This window comes from Myotis brandtii, unplaced genomic scaffold (genome assembly GCF_000412655.1).
Source record: "Myotis brandtii unplaced genomic scaffold, ASM41265v1 scaffold15, whole genome shotgun sequence".
NCBI lineage: Eukaryota > Metazoa > Chordata > Mammalia > Chiroptera > Vespertilionidae > Myotis > Myotis brandtii.
Window position 1 is genome coordinate 1,381,725 of NW_005355410.1, and position 18,118 is coordinate 1,399,842.

Genomic DNA, 18,118 nt, shown 5'->3' on the forward strand with positions numbered 1-18,118 from the left:
TTGACTAATGACCCCCTGCCCTGGTACCGACCAATCAGTGGACACCACAACCCTGAAAGAGCACACCTGGAAAGCTGATGAATATTCTATTAAGACCCTCCTTTGAGACCTCCCCTAAGGTTCCCACCTGCAAGAGAGATAAATACACTCAGGACAAAGGACCCAGGGCGTGCTCTCCCTCCAAGGAACACACCCGTGTCATTCCCCCACAGGCATGTAACCCCCAATCTCTAAAGGACCCCATGAGACTTGCAATCAGGGGAGCAATGGGCAGCGGCAGCTCGTCCTGTGCTAACCCCCTGAACCTGTTTTCAAGGCCCCCTTTTCTCTGACTTCCCAGTGAGTTGGCAGCAGGCCGGCCATTGTCTCTTTGACTGGCCCTCTCCTCATTTGGAGTGTATCTTCAATAAACCCCACTTTGCTTTACTTTCATTTTTGTTGACCTTAAAATCTTTTCTGAGTCGATGAGAACTGAGGTCCTAGCTGGTAACCCCAATTGGTAACACTGTAAGTAGCCAGAAACCTGGGCTTTGCATTTTCAACTGGGATCAGAGAAAGAAGGCAAGGCAGCAGGCTGACGTTGCTTGTTATCTGAAATCAGACAGGTTTCAGACAGGTTTAAGTAGCCCAGAACCTTACAAACAGATAGAGGAGAAAAGAAAAAAAGGAAGGAAAGAGGAAAATGCTTATAAAGAGGAAGTGGTGAGAGGCTTCTGAATTTCAGTGTGACCTGTTCTGTTAGGTGATTTTTGTGGGGGAGGAGACATGAAGAAAGTTAAGTAAAATGTCCTTATAAAGACAAAATCTATTTCTTTCTTGGCTGATGATTTGTCATTTTAGTCACTTCCTGCCTTGTGACCACACACTCAGGGTTGACAAAGTTCTTCTGCAAATCAGAAAGAAGGGAGTTTCTGGTCACACGCCAGTACCATTGAGGACCGTTTTTCTACAAGGTAAATTTTCTTCATGCCTTTTTGTCATTTCTAAGTGCTTGTGATGCTTTGCTTATTGGGTGGCACTGTTTCTGTGGATTTGGATTTTGCTTTCAGAGGACTAGAGATCTGGACACCTGTCAGCTGAGCCCTTTGTGAGCCCTGCCACCATTAAATTGCTCAGCAATGCTGCAGCCACATCAGGTGGCTGTCTAGAGTGGGACCCCTCAGCTCTCTGGGTGGCTTCTCCAATTATGCACTGTTATGACCCAAAAAAACTATGATTTTTTTCTCTTTTTAAAACTAAATCATGTTCTGATTTATTTTTATTGCTTTATTTGAGGGAGGCTATTTACTGTGATTTTATCTGCTTTAAAAAAGTTTTTTAGAAAAGTGCATATTGATCATTTAGATTGTGCCTAATTGGGGGTGGTTTAATTTTTGCTACTGTGGTCCTGTTTTTTTCTTAAAAAAAAAAACTTCTTTACAATACTTTAGTGGATATATTAACATCTTGAATCACATGTTAATATGTTACTGGTTACTTGAGTGATTTTGATGCCAACAGTTTTTAATGGGTGTGCTTAATAACCACATGGAGTTAGAGGCCACCTCTTATCCATTTATTCTCTAACATTAAAAACAATTTGTGTTGCCTAATTGTACTTTTTCACAGATTTGTCTGAACTATTCATTATGCTTATGACCAGACAAATGACTATTAAATTTTGGATGAAATGTTTCTGTCTACAATAGAAATTCCTATAAAGTTGACAGGGGTATTTATTCTAGAAACTTTGTTGAAACAGACTTTAGATCTTGTAATATCAGCCTTTATTTACTTATCATTATCCAACAATATTAAGAACCATTGACAGATGATAAACATAAAAGCCATTCAGACTAGAAATGGATTCATTTTTCAGCATACTTAGCAAAATCCAATTTTTCTTAATCAAGTATAGCAACTTGTGTTCTATAATTACTCCATCAGGACCACTTAAAAAAAAACCCTTCAAAAAAATCATTAAACAAAGGTGGTTTATCCACACACATTTTGATTTTAATTTTATACAAATCTATCATAATTGGTTTCTATTAAATAAACTTGTTTAAAGAATATCTGCACAGGCAATTTTGAATGAAATTAACTATTTAACTATAAATGTGAATTTCTGAACATTGCAAAATGTGACCATTAGTATTGTTTTACACATGTCACCTGAAAAAAATGTGGAATTAAGAGAGGCAGACTTGAACCTCCCAAAAGAACAAATAAAAAAATGTGCTATGTGTTAAGTAAAAATATTGATGAGAATAAAATAAATTAGGATGTAAAGGTATGTCAGCATTTTCCTTACATTGGAGGCAATAAAATGGAATGTGAAAAAGTTAGTTTAAAGTAGCAAAAAGTCTCTTGATTTAAATCAAGTTTAGCTTGTTAAAGCATCAACATGCTATGTTATAAAATATTCATTCCTGTTCATTCTAGCTCACTGCCAGTAACATCAGAGAAGCAACTTCTGGGTCTTGCCCTTTGAGCAAGCACTGCTGTGGTGGGATGGAGTTGTGCTGAGGGGACATTTCATTAGCAATCTCAGGCATGCTTTTCTTTGTCAAATTTTAAATTTTGTCTTTTTCATAAATTATGTCTTGAAATAGTTGGTAATTTGGGAAACAGTTTTAGTGTTTTAACATCATTTATAATTTGTTTTCTGAATCCTTTGGGGAAGGGGAGGCTAACAAGTAAAGTCTCATTCAAATGTATCTATTTAAATGAGAGAGGATGGGACAAGTAATAATAACACTTAACATCTATAATTACTTACCATGTGCAGCCACTCTTCACGCATTTCATCATTTAATCATCTTTACAGATGAGGAGTGGGCTGAGATCATAAAGAAACTGGCCCAAGATTACTGAGCAGTTGGAGGGGGCAAGGGGCTGTAAGTAGCCAGGGTTTCCAGCTCCATGCTACCTCTCTATAAGCATGTGTGTCTATTCCAGATTCTCTCTTCCACACCAGCATATTTTTTTCCACCAGATGTAGATAATTAAAGGCTTTTATTTCTGAAACTGACTGGAGAGGTCTGGGCACTCAATTTAAGAGGCAGGGAAGGAATCTGGAAAGGAAGGGAGAGAGAGGGAAACAGAGGGATTGAGAAAGAGAGAAAGGGAGAGAGGGAGGGAGAAAGAGAGAGAGAGAGAGAAAAAGAGAGAGAGAAAGAGAAATAATTGCAGTAAACCCAGAAACATTTCTATTTTTATAATAAGAGATATCATTGCAGGTTTCATATAATAGTAAAATAAAGTATTTTTAATTAATGCATAATTTTACTAAAGAATTGTGTGCCTTCACAAACTTGCCTCAACCACTTCCCCAGTCTTATTACTTGTCACTTCCTTCTGCTCTCTCTGATCCCCCCACCCCCCTCACTTACTCTGGGTGCACAAGACCACAAGCCTCCAGAAAGTTCTATGCTATTTCACTTTTTTTTTTGCTCCAACTATTTCTCCAATTGCTTTTGCCTTTATTTGTAAAACTTCTGGTTATTTTTCAAGGCTCACATCAAGAAGCATGCCCTTTGAATTTTTCCTACTGAACCTCACCCCCTTTCTTTCACAAAGTTTCTTCTGTGTGTGTTTGCTTAATGCTTTGATCATAGAGTACGTATAGCAGCAATGGTATTATTTCCTGACAACCTGAGCTCCTTCTCTATTTCTCCTAACACACAGTAACTGCTAATGATATTTATTAAATTGCAAATTTGTCACAAGTATTTTTTCTCAACTCCTTAGGTATTCCTCAGAGCCTTTTCTTTGATTTCACTTATTAACTTAATATTTACTGAGTTTCTCCAGTGATTGCTATGAAAGGAGATACAGTAATAATATATTTTGCATTCTACCTTGCTTCCATCTTGCCAAAACACTATTCTTTATTTTGGCCTCAAAGCACTAAACAGACATTGACTTCAAGGAATTTAAGAAATTGTTTGATGACTATTGAAAACAGGCAAAATCATAATCTCATTATCTTAGTCTAACTGTATTCATTGAGCTAAAACTTGGCTACCCTTACCAAACTATGTACTTGATAATGAGCTTCTTTGATGACAAAGAGCAAAGGACTGTATATCATTAACTTTTACTTAGTCACTTTAGATTATTCTCAGAAAATTCTCAAGTCAATTTCTCTTTATTTCCTAAAGAGAAGCCAGCCTCTGTGTGTATAGGCGATATACCAAACAAATTTTAAAATCAAGTTAGATAAAATAAATTAATAAATTTTCTTATAAGCTTATAGCTATGAAGTAAAAAATTTTTGAACTAAGATTATAAAGGTATTGGACTTTATGACTAATAGCAGATTTTATAGCAGAGTGACATTTAGATTAATCTAATGGTCTTCCTAATGTTCTTTTGTGTGCTAGTTTCTCTATCAATGAAATAATGCTATTCCATCTGCATGTTGAACCCTGCAGAAATAAAAATTAGAATTAGAGTTCACCAAAATATAAAACTAATTAGTGTTGGCAGATTTCAAGATGTTCAAGTTTCCCCATTTTGGTAGATGGCAGTGTGCTTCTCAAATAAAAAGTGTTGCAGTTTCACATTGTTTTCATTTTGAAGTTCTACAAGTTACCACCTGATTAGAGGTTCATCTTCAGGGGCATCTCCATACAGCTGCTATAACTGCTGGCTCCCAGATGGCATCTCCAGATTGCTTCCCTCAGTCTCCTCCTGATTCAACTTCCTTATACTGTGCTATTGACTGTTCCTCTTGTTTTGGTTTGTCAATTTCAGTCATTACATAGTCTTCCCTGTAATTTCATAATCACTCCATCTTGTAAGATACCACAAACAGCAGAGGTGGAAAAAAGACTTTCAATTTATCAGCTTAATAATAGCAGCTAATACTTATGTACTACTACTCACTTTGAATTGAATATTTTAACCATATTAATGCATGTAGTCATCACAACAACCCAAGATTACTTAATTCATTCAAATATGTATTTGATTAATTTTCTACAGTTGAATCAGTATTGTATTAACTGCTGAATTCCAGGGGAAACCTCCTGGAGTAAACAGGCAACAGACTATGGCACTTTTTACACTTAAGCCCTCGAGCTGAACTTAAATAATCATAATTTATCCCAAATAAATACATCTGTATTATAATTGCTTTTATTAAACAGTCCATTCTTTATCATAATCATCACCATTTATTTAGCCCCTCTATGCACTTGACTGAGTATTTGGTTTTTACCAATTTATTGACCTCTGCCTGAGTCACAAAACATAATCTCTACCCTCAAAAACTCTATTATCAGTCTTGGAAGATTAGAATACTTTTAGTAAAGTGGTACATTTTCTAATTGTTGACTGATAGATAGAAATAAGTTAAACAATTTAGTATTTAGACCCAAATATACATGTCTATCTATAATAATAAAAGCTTTATATGCTAATTAGACCAGACAGCCGAACGACCTTCAGGACGAAGCCAGGGCTGCGAGGGTCGAGGCAAGCCACTGCCGCTGTGAGGGCCGAGCCCCTTGCACGAATTTCGTGCACTGGGCCTCTAGTAATTATATAATAATGGCCAAATACAATTATTCTAAAAACTACCAAAGAATGAAAGATTGTTTTAATTGTTAGCTGAGGAATAGAGGTAAAAAGCCCACTTACTGAGTTAAAATAAGTTTTGCTCAACTTCAGAGTCCTGCCTGCATCTTCCCCACTTGCAAGTAAGTTATAAGGAGGCTTGTTTCTCAAATATGGTTGGTTGTTTTTTCTGGTGGAAAGAAAAGCTAACATGTGGAATTAAGGAACTAGCAAACTCACCATTCTCTGGTTGCAGCATTGATTCTTGTTTTAGTCCAGTTCCAGTTACATGGATGGATGGATGGATGGATGGTCTCTCTCTCTCTCTCTCTCTCTCTCTCTCTCTCTCTCTCACACACACACACACACACACATCTTGACTGGCTGAGCTAAAATGAAAAAGAGATTATGTTCTCCACAGGCAGAAAAGCCAAAACACCAAACTCAGTAGGCAAATTAATTATGCATGTGAATTGCTATCTTCCAGATAATTTGTTTTCCCTTTTTCTCTGGTTGCACTTTCCTGAGGGAAGTGAATTAATGGAATAATTACTTTGCACTTAAATAATACCCTACATTTTGATCCCTGTCTTGTAGTTATCACTAAAATTTATCCAAACTGTGTATCCAAATGTATGAAGAGGTGCACAAATGTATTTGTATAAAATTTGCATCTTCTCCCTTTTTGCTCAGGCTAAATTTAGAATTAGAACTACATCTTTGTTAGCCTCGGGTGTAGCATTTTAAAATGTGGATCCTTGGTACCTCCTTGGCATTATCAGCTCACATTTCCTTCACCAGGAGGGCCAGATTAAAAAGAGTGGACCAGACATTCCTTATGGAAAAAGCTATGTAATCGTGCAAAGTGAAAGTAAAAAAAAAAAAAATGAGAAACAAGTAGGCAGTGTTATATTATTGAGCCTTCTTTCGTCATCTAAAAAATGTGAAATGAGCTTTCCCTGTCATTTCCAATGCTTTATAAACATTTAACATTTTTTCCCTTTGGATAGGTGGGATATTATAGGCAACCTTGGGGAGTTTTTCAGATTTTTTTTCTTCCCTCAGTGTCTTTCAAGTTGAGATTTTTCATCAAAATATTCCTGATTCTCTGTTTCTTTCTTGTGATCACAGAAAAAGGCAATTGCAACACAATCTATTGGGTGGTCATATACAAGGGTGGGCAAAAGTAGGTTTACAGTTGTGAGTACTCAAAACACAATTTATTCTTGTATTCTTATTTATTAATTAGTGTATTATTTATTTGTATTACAACTATAAACCTACTTTTGCCCAACCCTGTATAATGTATATAATATGTAATGTATGTAATATATGTAGTCAGTTTTTTAAAGTATATTTTTATTGATTTCAGAGTGGAAAGGAGAGGGAGAGAGATAGAAACATCAATGATGAAAAAGGATCATCAATCAGCTGCCTCCTACACTTTCCCTACTGGGGATTGAGCCCCCAAACTGGGCATATGCCCTGACTGGGAACTGAACTGTGACCTCCTGGTTCATAGATTGACGCTCAACCACTGAGCCACACCGGCCAGGCATAATGTCAGTTTTCTTAAAGCTGTGAGTCTGAGTGTGTGTCTGCAATTTCTGTTCATGAAACAAATAGATATGGTATAAAGAAGAGATCAAATTTTGAGGCAAATTTAGATTTATGTTCTAGCCTTTTACTATATGCAGAGTCTGAGCATATGTCTTAAGCCTTTGGAAGCTCAGTTTCCTCTATAAAATAAGGGAAAGTCCTATCTATTTCCCAGGTCTGTTCTTGGTTTAATTTTCCCCTTGGTTTCATTACCCCATTTTATCAATCTATGTGTATATTTCACTCTTCTACACTCGCCATCCCTGCTGACTCACTGAGTCCTTGCTATTTGCTAAGCACTTAATATATGTTAGTCTTATATTTCCATATAAAAACTGCATAAGGTTGGTGTTATCATCATCTTATAATAGATGACCAAACTAAGGTTTAGGGAGGGTCAAGTCCAATGTAAGTGCCAGAGCCAAGATTTACACCTTGCTTTTTCCCATTATATATTCAGTTTCTTAAAGGTGCAAACACATGAATTTAAATGACATTGTCTCTTCTAAATTCATCCAGTAACTGCTTTCTAATAAGTCTAAATATTCCTTTCTGTGATTGACTATTGGATAATTATTCCTAATGTCACATTTCCCAACCCTACTTTTGATGGGTTTTCTGATATACCAAACATATTTTTTTAAATATATTTTATTGATTTTTTTACAGAGAGGAAGGGAGAGGGATAGAGAGTTAGAAACATCGATGAGAGAGAAACATCAATCAGCTGCCTCCTGCGCACCCCCTACTGGGGATGCGCCCGCAACCAAGGTACATGCCCTTGACCAGATTTAACCTGGGACCCTTGAGTCTGCAGGCTGACGCTCTATCCACTGAGCCAAACCGGTTAGGGCTACCAAACATATTTTAAAAATAAGCAAATAAATGCTTGATGATTTTATGGTACAAATGCCTTAAAACTAGGGTTATGAAGGTATTAGACTATTTAGTTATTTAAATTTTTGACCAAAAAAATGTTATAGCACATTCCATTGTAAGTTGTTATTGGTAATACTTGCCAATCAAACTGTGGCTTCAAACAAAGTGAAGGTAAGTATAGCCCATCAAATTAAAATTTTCTGCCTTAGTTTATCCGTAACTCCTCATTTTGTTGTGTGTGTTTTTTTTCTGTGAATGAGCTTATCAGTTGAGATTCTCAAAGTACTACTCCAAGGAGCCTATAGAAAATGAGGTCACATTATTAAGAATAAATAGAAGCTTCTGTTGTCATTGCTAATATACAAACATTGCTGCACATTGTCTCAGTGGTTTTCTAGCTCAAACTACAATAGAGAAAATGCCTGGAGAGTTAGGAAGTGAAGAGCAGATAGATGTAGAGCAAAGGCTAACAGAATCAGTCCCCGAGCACTGGTGCGCCCAAGAGAGGAGGCCTTATTGCCCCATGGTTCTCATCACAGATATCCAAAGATCTCTTTTCTCTTCATGACTCATAATGGGTGTGGTCAGGCTTTTCTTAACGTTGCTGTAATTTTCCCCCTCTGGCCACACTTTCTCAACTTTTAGAAGGTAGTTTCCACCATCAGTATATTAGGTAAGACTAAGTCCAGAGCCCCTTGACCACTCAACATGAGATCAGCCAATACCAATACTGCTGGCTTCTAGTTGGTATCATCTACCAATTGTTCAATATCTTTTTGAGACTCACTTCTAGGATTCTTGATGAGAAACTTGGCACCAGAGCCCAAACAAGCCAAGCTAAAAACATTTGAAGATAGAGCACAGATATGAAATCAAAATTTATGTCTCCCACAAATCCATAACACACATGTAATTGTGGATTTTAGATGGTGATGCTACATAATATTTCATACAATTTATAGTGGAAATTGGGTTTGTTCCCTAAGATTATTTTGTAAAAGTTCTAGTTCTTTATGTTTCCCTCCCTCCCTTCCTGTTTCCCTTCCTTCCTTCCTTTGCCAAGCACAGTTTTGTGCAATTTAACACTTTGTCTCATCTAATTCTAACACAACCCTGTGGACTGAGCACTATAGTTGGATTATTAATATTCTCCTTTTACCTGTGAAGAAATTAAAGCTCAGAAATTTGAAGTAACATGTAAAAAACACACAGCAAGAAGCAGTTGCACTAGAAAATCCAATTTTTTTACATACCGTGTTCTTTCCTAGTTCATTTTATATATGTATATGAGCCTAATTTATAAAGGAAGGTAGGATCATTAGCATTTGGGTGAGGTTTGTGGGATGCCTGAAATGCCTTTCCACTGGCTTAGGCTGGGAGGAAGGTCTTGAAACATGAGGAAGAAGAAACTCCTCTTGTTCTTCTCCTGTTCATCCATATATCTAAGATATAAAGTGCATTTCATTGACTGTATATCTCAAGGGGCATTTTAATTCTTAGGTTGTTTAACGCTAATTTACTTCTGTTTTTCCCATACCAAGGCCAAACCAAGATTTAGAGAATCTACTTCTCTTTTCAAACTAGTCACTGACTCACTTTGAGACTTTGAGGAGAAACTTCACTTTTCAGGGCCCACACTTTCTCATTCTATATAATAAAACCCTAATATGCAAATCGACCGAATGGCGGAATGACCAGCCGCTATGATGCGCACTGACCACCAGGGGTCAGACACTCATTGAGCATCTGCCCCCTGAGAGGGAGGTGACTGGCAGCAGCAATCAGGGGACAGGGCCAGCCAGTGAGTGCCCTGCCGGTTGCCTCCCACAAACCAGCAGTCAGACATCCCCTGAGAACACAGGCTGGGCTGAGGGACACCTCCCCCCACCCCTGCCTGAATTTCATGCACTGGGCCTCTAGTTTTCTAATATGTCCACTTCTCTCCTCATTTTGCAGGTCTGTATTTTATAAATGGGAAGTGGTAGTAAAAGGAGGAAGACATGTACATATGAACAAATAGACATGGCTTTTAGGCAGAATCATTTTGTTGTTTGAAGAAGATAAAGAGTGTTTTAACCAGCCACATGCTACGCTTCCAAAACGGAAACCATCCCCATTTCTTCCATATGCGCTGGAATATTTACAAATTTAAGTTACCATAATTGTCTTTACAAACCCAGATATATCACTAACAAGTCTACTTTTAAAATTGGGCGACCAGACTTGATATGTGAGGTTTGCATCTATAGACATTAATGAATGCAAAAAGCATTGTAACTGAAGATATCAAGGAGAGGCTAAATCACCAAGGTTTCCCTTCTGGAAGTAAGAGCTAATGAGAAAGGAAACCACAATGCCACTTCTCCAAACTCTTCTGGAGTTTTACCTCCTGCATCCCTGGCCAGTCATGCTAAGCCCTCAAGAGCGCCCTTGGTGTGCTCTAGCCTGTTTCCTTACTTTGCAGGGATATTTTCTCTTACATGGAGAAGTGGAGTGCCCTTCACCATTCTGTTTCTTTGGAAAACTCCTACTGGATCTTTAAGAGGTAGCTTTCCCTTCTCTCCTCAGGCAGAGTTGAGCACTTCCTTCTCTGCGCTCCTATAGCACCATGGCAAAAATACCTTTAAAGCGGCAGTTTTCAACTGTTTTTATCCCATGGCATGCATAAACTAGTTACTAAAATTAACTAGTTTCTTTTGCGGCACCCAAAAGAAATATATTTTTTGCCGATCTGACCCAAAAAAAATGTAATTTTTATTCATTCACACTGGATGGCTATTGTTGTGTTGGCTGTTGTCAATTTTTTATTTGACAACCTAAAGGAAAAGATATCTGTGCCCCTGACTAAGTAGTCAGGTATTGTATGTTTTAAAAAGTCTTGCAGCACATCAGTTGAAAAGTGCTGCTTTAAAATATTCAAATTAGTGAAATATTTAAGTTGTGTAACCATTTTCATCCACAGGACTGTATGTCCCTCAAAAGCAAGGGTTGATGAAGATAAAGAGTTTTTGGATTACTTAGAGTGAAGATATCTTCATCTTTCTATCTCCACTATCTAGGAAAAGTCCAGCATTTGATTAAATATGAGTGGATGACAGATGTAGCGGCTACTAGTGAAGAGGATCTCTTTGTCCACCAGAGGCGGGGAACACAGGCAGGAGTGGTCAAGATCAAGCTCAGTGGTGTTCATATTCTTCTTTTTTAAAAAAATATTTTTATTTATTTTTAGAGAGAGAGGAAGGGAAAGAGAGAGAGAGAGAGAAACATCAGTACAAGAGCAAAGCATGAATCAGCTGCCTCCTGCTCTTGCCCCTCGCCTCCACCAGGGATCAAGCCCTCAACTGGGACATGTGCCCTGATGGGGAATTAAACCAGCAAACTTTCAGTGGAGTACAGGACAACATACAACCAACTGAGCCACCTGGCCAGGGCCATATTCTTCTTAACTCTTCCCTCAAGGTGTTGAGGAACTGACGAAAAGAGACATTTAAAATTTCTCAAAAGAGCTTAGGAAGAGCCCCAGTTGTAAGTAAAATCTTGCAGAAGTGGGTTTTCTTAACTAACTTGAGGTCAGAGCTCAGTAGCCTGAGTAACCCCAAAGGAGAACAGAGAAATTTGAGATACAGAAATCCAATGGCCAGAGGCACTAAGAAAGGTACCACCAGCCAGGCCCACATCTGTGTTGGCCTGCAGTGGGCAGGCAGTATAGGTATTGCCACCACTAGGCTCTGGCATAAGCAGGAAGCTTCCCCAGTTCATAGCAATGTGACCCTGGGCCACTTTTTTAAACCTCAGTTTCCTCATCTATAAAGAGGAAATCCTAATAATGCTCCATAGGATTATGGTGAGAATTAAATATGATCCTATATAATAAAACCCTAATATGCAAATCGACCAAAGAGTGGAACCACCTGTGGAAAGACTGGTTGCTATGATGCGCACTGACCACCAGGGGGCAGACGCTCAATGCAGGAGCTGCCCCCTGGTGGTCAGTGTGCTCCCACAGGGGGCGCGCCACCCAGCCAGAAGCCAGACTCATGGCTGGAGAGCGCAGTGGCAGTGGCGGGAGCCTCTCCCACCTCAGCTGCAGGTGGGCAGTAAGGAGCGAGGGGTCCAGTACTGCAAGAGGGATGTCTGACTGCTGGCTTAGGGGGACATCCGCCAAGGGGTCCCGCACTGCGAGAGGGTGCAGGCCAGGCTGAGGGATGACCCCCCCCTTCCAGTGCATGAATCTTGTGCACCGGGCCTCTAGTAATGTATATAAAACGTTTAGCATTGAGTACCATTCAGTAAACATTAGCTGGTCTTCTCATTTGTCCTTTAGCTATTGTTTCCTCTGACTCCAGTATAGATAGCCTTTCTACAGAGAGAATATGGATTAATCATCCTACATGAATAAGGACAAAGACTGATCTTTAAGCAATCTCCTTCTCATCTGTGGAAATCCAAGTCAAATGTCCCTTGTGGAGGACCATGCATGGCTGTCCAGGGAAGAGCTATTTTCCCCCTTTCTGTGGATCTAAAAAGTCCCCCTGTATTCCAGTGACTGGTGTCTCTCTCCCCTACTAAATAGTCAGAGTCACATCTTATCTTTGTGTCACCAGCATCTAACATAGGGCCTGACATATATGGGAGGTATTTGACAGATTTTTCTTGAAAAAAGAAATGTACAATATATGAATTGGCTTATGGCCAATTTAGACATAAGAATTTAGACATTTAGAATTTCCAGAGGATGAATTTCATAGTCCAGATAGTGATCTGTAAATTGCATTCAGATCAACTTGAGCACCCATTCCCAGTTATTACCTGGACACTGAGTTCATGCATCCTGGCTTGGTTTTATCCTCCTTTCAGTCACTGCTCCATCTTCACAGTCCCTTTACTTCCACCTCAGCAGGACTCAGCTCAGAGTCTGACACTATGTCCTTAGAGACCCATCGCCAAGCATCACCGGCAGCCAACAGTGTTTACAGAAACCGCTTGAAGAAGCCCAGTCCCAGGCTGTATCACCTTGGCCAGAAATCTCAAGTCCTCATCAGGGTGGTACCAGGGTGCATTCCATGGCTAGTTTAAAGATTGCCTAAGGACACTTGCTGCTCTTTAGTCCCCATAACTATTCATCAGTCATTTCTCCAGCCAAGTGGTTTCATGTAAACTTGAAGCATTCACTTGCCTTGTCCTAGGAGTTTGTACCTTTCAATGGGAGGGGTGTTATAAGTATGTACAACAAGAATATAATTATTAAACTCCTCAGAGAAGGTGACAATAGACTTGTAGGTCCCTGTATATCATAGGTTTATGGGTTGCTTTGTTACTGTCTACAACTCATTTCCTGAGCACCTGCTATATGCCAGGTAAATGAGGAGACACTGTGCAGTGACTTACAGTTTGTGATCAAATAATGTGCTGGAAGACATGGATATGGGCACAGGTGTCATGCCTCAGAGGTTTGAACCAGAGTTCAAAGGAGGAAGGGCTCACTGATCCCCACCCAACAGCCAGAAGACCAGAATGTCTGAACCCATGCTGATTATTTTTACAAGTCTGTGGGTGTGATTTTAGTATTCGCCTGTGAATTTGGCATTGTGTCTTTTGAAGCATTGTGCCTGAGGGTAAGTTATTTTAATGTGGTTTGATTTGGGTTGCTCAGGAAATTCAGAAGGCCATCATGCAAAGTTAAGAATTAATATAAGATGAATACAGGAGACATTAACCTTGCCTTGATCACTGTAAATTAGACAGTGCCAATAGTATGTGCATATAGATTTGGCATATGTTGTTTGTAGCCTGAACCTAAACAACACCTTCTCAATACCTAGCTTCAGTTTTTCTTCATATACAGGAAACATACATGAAATTATATTCATAAGCTATATGAAATCATGAGGGAATTATACTTATTATATGTTGAGCAGGTCTTAAAGAACAGCACTTCCTATTAGACTTGAAAACTTATTATAAAGGACAGAGAAGAAATGAGGAGACCTGAATTCCAGTCCCAATGAGGTCTGTGACACTAGGCACATCCTTTAGCTTGGTTGTCATTTCACTCTTCTGTGACAGAAGAAAAGTGTCCAGACAGATAATCTCTGAGGTCCCTTCACCTCTACATTCTATGACTCTGTTATTCTTAAACTATCACTTAAAGAACGTGGCACAGACCCAGAATATAGCAAAGAAAACTATTACAGATTTGGAAAGTAAGCCTCCAAAACCAGGTTAAAAGAAATTTTTAGAAGCCCCGTGGCAGTCATCAAGGCATGTGACAGAATTTTTATGAATTGAGCAGCTTCTATTATTCCCTCTGAGAATAGCCCAAGAGAGAGGGAGCTTGAATCGTATCAGAATAGATTTAGGTTACAGAGTAGGGATATGAGACACCAGAGAGGTGTAGAGTTTCTGTATTTGGATATTTTTAAGAAAATAGTGGATGGTTTTCTTTCTGGGACAGTTTGCATACAGTCTTGCTTAGAAACTAGGAGGGAATTGCATCAGCATGCTGTATGTAGTGACATCCCAGAAGCTGCTCCAGTAACCTTACTGAGCTGTGCTGAGCAGCTGAGCAGTGGCCATCTGCTTCGGTCAGTGAGAAGAATGCATGTGAACTGAGCTTTACCTGCTGATGAGGTAAGAGCAGGAGCCAGGTGGGGATGGTAGATGTTGGATGTATTTCAGAGGAGGCACCTCCCGGAGAAGGGCCAAGGCCACAGCTCCCGAAAGCCCCTGCCCCTGTTTCTAGGCTCATTTGAAATACACCATAGGCAGACTCTAACTTGTGCAAACACTTGCCAACTAGTGAATAGACTTTTGGAATTTTTTAATTGGAAGGGATTTCATCTCTGAATTTATAGATGAGGAAATGAGGCCCAGAGAGGCAAAATGGAGTCTGATGTTACACAGGTGGTAGCCTAGGTCTCCCAATCCACAAGTCCATCACTTTCTCCCACTCTCTGCTGGATATTTCAGTTAGGGTGTCCTTGGAGATGTACAAGTGTATAAGTTCCCTGAATGCCTTCATTGTGTGGACTGATTTAGATGTTTGATATTTTAATTTTTTGATAAGCTTTTGTGCTGATGTCTTACTCTTATCTAATATTTTCCCCTTTAACCTTGTGTTTATCCTTTTTATTTATTCTTTTTTATCTTCATAACTTTTTTCAATAAGTGAGCTGTAATCTCTGTGTCCCATTTGAAACTTGAACTGTAACTGTGGGCTCATGAAGTTCCAGCCTTAATAACTCTTATGCATGTAGCCCAGTAACCAGAGCAGTGCTCATGGGTGGAGTGAAAGAATGAATTTATGAACAAATGAGTGACATCTGGTATTGAAGTAATTGTGTAATAGTGGATAATCAACTAGTCCATATTCAAAGTCAGCTTTTTTAAAAGATCCAGGGATACTCTGAGCTTTCAATAGAGGAAAGTCTGGATCTCTAAGTTCTGGTGAAATGAAGGGTAGCTGTGGAGTTTCAAGACATTAACAATAGGAGTATTATTTACAGCGAAGGGAAAGAGAGATACCAAGGCAATGAGGGCCTCCCCAACCTGCAGCCTGGAGTATTCCTTTTGCTTGCAAAAGGTTTGTTTTGTATCACATTCTTCATAGAAAACAGAGGTGTTGGGGGTATGTTGGGTGAGAGGAGAGAGGCTGTGGCACTCCTTAGCTGGTGACAGAGCCGGGCTCTGTGTGCTGTGCTATATACAGCTTCAGAAGTCCCTCAATGTCAAGTCACAATGGCTCCCAGAGTAACATTAGGCACATCAGGTTTGGAGTAATCTGAATTGTTGGCTTCCCATGACTGTTTATACGGCCCAAGATAATGAGAGAAAAGGGCCACTGAGTCTGTGCTATGAATAGCCTTCCTTGGCCTTGCTCCTCTCCCTTTGAGATTGAAGAGAAAAGAATTCTGTACTCTGAAGCAGCCCCTGGAAGAATCAGTAAATATGCAGGGATAAAAAGATAATATGAAGGAAATTTTGACTTGACAAAATAATTCATAAGAGCCCTTTAAGTGGTTATTTGTATTTGAAACCATTTATAATTATTTGGTTTATTTTAAAAAGTCATTTTAAAAATACATTTCAGAATCATCTTTTATGGAAAGTTTTGGTATATCTGTTATCTATAGGCAAGTGGCAAGAATATATGGTAAATTACTCATAGTTAGACCCCCTAAAATGGTCTATGTTGTGAAATGAAGGGAACAGGAATAGGTGGAAGTAAAGCTCTTTTGTTATCTAAGTTTCTAAAAAACTTACAGGTCTTTTATTTTGTGTTGAAGTCCTATGTACTTTATGTTTTACTTCTTTAGTCATCATAGTCTAACTCTAGAGATTGCAATATTGATCATGTTCTAGATTGCAGGTTGTTTTGGATTACTCACTGTTCATTGAGGTGTTCGGAAGTGGTACAATTTCCCCCTGGATACACACTGATATTATTGAGATAAAGGTAGGAATTTAGGTCCTGAGTTTCCAGTTTTACTTTACTCACTGTGTCAAGTTGCAGGAAAAGTAGGGCACATTCAAAAGAGTCCCTTGGCAATATGATGCCAGGTTACAAGTGCATCCCTGGTCCTGGCAGTTATATAATTGGGCATCAATATATTGAGTCAAAGCACTGACCAGCACAGCACTATCACCTTTCAGAAACAATTCCATCACATGAGCATTTCTCTCTGGATAGGTCACCTTCTATAATTCTTTCTGCTTCTTTTCATTATTTGTTTTCTCTTCTCAGAGATAATTCAGCTTACAGTTTTACATTTATTTTACAGAACATATTTCCTCTTGTAAATTCTATAGCACTGCATTCTATAGTAAGAACCTGCAAATAGTTTCTATATTCAGACTTCAGGAATTTGAGTCAGTTGCTTTTATCATAAGACATCATTCTCAGAAATTTGCTTTCATTACCAATTGGAAAATACCAGCCTCCTTTAAGTAGGGACTCAAAACTTACCAACTTAAAGAAATGAATAGGTTTTGTCACTTTTGCCATTTGAGGGGTTATTTGATGTTCTTATGACATCAAATAATCTTATAACAATGAACAACCAGTGCTTTATTTGGCCAAATGTCATGGGTTTCTATAACTATTGACTTAATAAATTTAATTGCTCACAGAAAAACTAGCAGCCAGATGTGACTTAGAGAGTGGGTTAAGATTTTTCTTCTTAGATTTTGTGTTGAAGATCCTATTGTATGTTTCACTTCTTTAGTTTTGGGCAGTGATTCAAAAATTCATTTCCAAAATTCACCACTGATTTACAAGAGACCTTAAAATGGTTCCAGGCCGGGCATAGTCAGATGATGCATTCATTAAAAAAGGTCACACTTCCTGCAGGAACAGTAGAGCAGTGCTGAAGAAATGGCTCTTGGAAGGCACATGCCTTTCACTTTTTTCAGGCTCCAAATGCTTCAGCAAGTCCCATTACTATAATGACCTAGAGCCTGCTGCCAATATGGTGGCCATAATTTGCAAACTGAAACACTCACCAATTGTCTTTATGAATTTTACCAACATTATTATAACTCATACCTTCAAATATGTATGCATTAGAATGGGTGTATTTTTTCCAGGCTAACACATTAATAGACTATGTAAAGTACCTAATATTTGATTCTAACCCCAGTAATGTCCTTCTTAGAAATGGTCTGATCTGCATGTTAACGACGTTGTCCTCCTGTTTCTCTACTTTGTGAAAATGCTGCTATTTGCACACCCAGTTCAATCATTTCTCAATTATGGTCTGTAATGGCCCTTTTACTAGTAATGGTCCCTCCATCCTTTTGCTGCTTTTTTCACCAACAACTGCATTGACCTGGCATTGCTTTAAGAACTTGTACATAGACAAAGCATTTTTATCTCATTGGACCTTCAGGCTCCTTATCTATAAAACTAGAGGCCCGGTGCACAAAATTCATGCACGGGGGGAGGGGGTTGTCCCTCAGCCCAGCCTGCACCCTCTCCAATCTGGGACCCCTTGAAGGATGTCCAACTGCCCGTTTAGGCCCGATCCCTGTGGGAGTCGGACATCCCTCTCACAATCCAGGACTGCTGGCTCCCAACCACTCGCCTGCCTGCCTGCCT

General features: G+C 39.0%; 1 protein-coding gene across 1 annotated transcript in view; it reads left to right on the forward strand.

Annotated features, from left to right (window-relative positions):
* The first annotated feature begins 740 nt into the window (after positions 1-740).
* The window catches only part of LCP1 (lymphocyte cytosolic protein 1 (L-plastin)), a 67,607-nt gene continuing 50,229 nt past the window's right edge, over positions 741-18,118 (forward strand). The window contains exon 1 of the mRNA XM_005861394.2: positions 741-953. The gene's annotated coding sequence lies outside the window, so the exon portion shown is untranslated. The remainder of the gene's footprint in view (positions 954-18,118) is intronic.